The 3680-nt window shown below is 44.0% G+C and overlaps 1 non-coding gene across 1 annotated transcript; it reads left to right on the forward strand.

Annotated features, from left to right (window-relative positions):
• The first annotated feature begins 2489 nt into the window (after nucleotides 1–2489).
• Nucleotides 2490–2629, forward strand: LOC138260555 (U4 spliceosomal RNA). Its single transcript, XR_011198867.1, has one exon. It is a non-coding gene; the product is annotated as a U4 spliceosomal RNA (small nuclear RNA).
• The last annotated feature ends 1051 nt before the right edge of the window (nucleotides 2630–3680 follow it).

The raw sequence follows: 3680 nt of genomic DNA on the forward strand, positions 1-3680 counted from the left end.
ATGACTCCTGCAGGGAGGCCTAGCTTTTTTGTGTGCAACGTTTTGCCTGCTGGAAATGTCAGCCCCTCTAACACAAGTTCCATAATGCAGCATGCTGGCGCCTGAAAACCTGGGACTGGCTGATAGTGTCTGCCCCACCAAAAGCCATATATTAATTAGCTGTGTAAAAATAGTTAAAAACACAATTTCTGTGTATAATTTTCGCCTTTATTCTTGGAGGCAATCAAAGATTTATCAGAGAAGTGGTGAAATGAGGGAGAATCAATTTCATTTGCAGATGTTATAAAATAACGCCGAACTGTGAATTGTCTTTTTGTATGTTTATTGACACGTTGCTGCACCCTGTGAATGACAGTGTGTAAGAGAACTGTTGGAATTATTTAAGTGAAGTATGAAAGCTGTTTTTCAGTCTATGAGTGGGAGCAGCATATCCAGGGTGTCCTATTTAGCACCAATGACCCTCTCCATCGCTTTTGAAATGGCCAGGTTCAGGCTTTATTGATATGTTTGTTACACATGTTTTAATAAGAATATGATTACTTATAGATTATCACTTACTGAAGTAGCAACCACTGTTCTCTATGTTTTTTAAAATCGTTGAGTTTACTGCGTTTTATTCGCACCACGAAAGGAGTTTTCAGCAGAACTTCGTAGTGCTAATAATTATGGTGAGCACGGCCGGACTCACCGGGCAGCGTTTTGTTTTCATTAGTTGGCTCAACTTGTGGTCACGTGGTAGCAGATTAACTCCACGGGATGCTTAAAAAGCGTGTTCACCTGTGTTGTTCCATGAAGACTGTCTTGACTACCAGTTTGCTGGGAGAAGCTAGCGACAAAGGCATGCATACACTGGTTTCTTTTCCAAGTTTGGAGCCTATTTTCACACGCATCATAAGTGGAGTGCTTGTTTTTGGTTCTGTTTATTTTTTCTTAATTTTGTTTGCTTGGAAACTTCCTTTCATGATGCGTTTTAGCGTGGGATATATATTATTTTATTTTACTGCACTTGGGGCAGCACGTAACACTGATTACTCCTTGTTGTTTTTCTTTCTTTTGGGTTTAATTACAGTGTGTACTTTCTGACTAAATAATTGAAAGCGTGTTTAGGTAGTGGCTCACAATTTTAATTTTCAAGCAGTGAATGTTTCATCATGTTAACTATTCATTTGTAGTTATAAGCATGGCTTTTGAGGTCTTCTGGTGGGATTTTTCTGTATCATAGTTATCCCTGACGAAGGGCTTTTTACCTGAAATGTATTGGGTGTATCTTGCCATGGTTACCCAGGATGAAACGTGAATTTCCACATGCTATGGAACAAAGCCTGGATAGGCAGCACGCATGCATCTGAAGACTGGAATCATGTGGGGTCTGTACAGACTTTAAAACCGTTGTGCAATAAAACTTGGATTACTTACTGTATACTAAACTTCTTTTGTGGTTGTGCCTCTTGGGACTGGTGCGCTCTCTGCACACCAGCAATTTCATGGAAACTAACTGTGCTGTGGCGCAGGGCACAATCAAGGTCTGCACACAGAATTTCTGCTTTGGGACGCCTATAACATTCAGAGGAATAAGGAGTGCATTCCGCCATCGTTCATTCGTACCGTTTTCAGCTGGTTATGATGCACCCGGAAATGTGCAAAGTAGTGAATAACTTAACTGTATTAACTGAAAGACTCTGACAACCTGCACATTTACCCTCGGTTTGAAACTGGGTGCCAGTAGGGAAGTACTCGCAATCAATTAAAAAAATAGGGTCCTACAAAATACCTTACTGCCAATTACAGTGGGATCCCCATGGTGGGTTCTTCATTGTAACACCACCTACAACCCCAGGCCCTGTGGCCATGTTGTATAGGACAGAAGCTGAATGTAAATGAAGAGACCAGGGGTTAAGAAAACGTCTGTGCTGGTGCGTCGCTTCTGCAGCATAGGTTTGGTGTGCTTTTGGTCAAGGGGCCAAGCCCCCAGGTCGCAGGCACCGGAGAGAGGAGCGGACCGGTAAGGGGTGGTGGGTGACAGTGGCCATCTTTTTGAATTTCCCCTGCTCCATCGTGACCGACCATTGGTCGCTACCATTAGGGCCCGGGGTCGGCCAGCTGGTCGTCGGGGGTGGCAGGGCATGTTAAGTACTGGGCAAGGTTGTCCAGATTGCACATCCCTGCCTTGATTTTCCCCACCCCCCTTTTGGCACGCTCGAGCCGCTCGAGCACAAGAGTGTTTCCCTTTTCTTTCCATACCTACTCTTGGTTTTTTTGGAGGGCTGCCTCCCAGGGGCTTCAGATGCGGCGATAGGGGAAGGACCTTTTGCCTCTTTTCTGCTTGGAGGTGCTACCCGTTGCCATGCTGGGGTCCTGTGGGGGTGGACGGCCGGTGCTGGGGCAAGTGTGAGGTAGGTTGGGCATGAGCTGGTGTGGACGACAATAGTGAGCAGCAGCTTCTTGGGGGGGCAGCACAATGCTGCTTGTCCTCATTTTGATTTTGGTTGGTCTTTGCGCAGTGGCAGTATCATAGCCAAGGAAGTCTAACAAAGGCGCGATTATTGCTTATTGAAAATTTACCCAATACCCTGCCATGACGATTTGAAATATGGTCGACATTGGAAAAGTTTTACAGTTTCTAAGGAGACTGAATCGGTGCAGTAACTTTTAGAGGACGTAATACATGCAGCGGATTGACTGGCTATTTCCTTAGCACCAATACTGGGAAGCGCTTTAAAAGTGTCCATCAGAAAAATCGCTAGTCTTAATCTGGACAGGCAGCGATCGACTACAGAGGTAGTGCGATAGAGGAATGAAGTGGTGTACCTATTTTTGGTTCAGGCAGGATACGCGTGGAGCTATGTATTTTGTAGTTTGTGTGGGCGATATGTTGCTTTTCTGTGGCCCTCACAGTTTGTGCAGCACAATGAGATTGTTTGTTTGGTTATGTTTTGTCTAGTTCAGCACTAGATGGCACCTACGTGTCATGCCACAATTAACCGGGCAAGTGGAAGGCTGGTAGGGCTTGAAAGTAATCAATCCGGGTGTCACATCTTCCAGTTTTCGTTGTCGTCAGTCTACCGTACGCTTAATTCCTTCCTTTACCAAATGTGGTGTATGGTACAGGTATGGGCCATCTTATTACATTGTGTTAAAGGAACACCGGTTAAAGAAGGGCGCTGAATCACCGTCCTAGATGGCGTGGCTTCATTTGTTTAGTTGGGATTAGTTAGTTGATTGCAGTTGCTTACTAAGGATGGTAAGGGGCCTAGCTTTATAGCTATTGGGCTTCTTTTTGACTACGTTCGAGTATACTTGATTTCTCCATGGATTGTTTTTCTACCATTGCACACATAGATGACTGTTCCATTTGATGAAAGCGATGGGGGCTTGTAAAGATTCAAAAATGTTAATCATCATCTCCTGGTATTTCTTGTAAAGAGGAAATCTTCAGAATGCTTCAAATATTCGCATTGCTAACCTCGGGTCGGCATTTACTGCACGATTTCCTGGTATGTGGCGGTGATTTAATTTTTTTTTTTTTTCTTCCCCAATTACTGATCAGTTATCTTTCACCCCTAAGGCCTTTTTTCTAGGGGTGTATGTGAACTGACCGTGATAGATACAAGGGAGATTTCTTTGGGTTGCAATTCAGAAAAGGCACGTTTGTTGCTATTTATGTCTAACATTTACCTCTC

Source organism: Pleurodeles waltl, chromosome 9, assembly GCF_031143425.1.
Source record: "Pleurodeles waltl isolate 20211129_DDA chromosome 9, aPleWal1.hap1.20221129, whole genome shotgun sequence".
Classification (NCBI taxonomy): Eukaryota; Metazoa; Chordata; class Amphibia; order Caudata; family Salamandridae; genus Pleurodeles; species Pleurodeles waltl.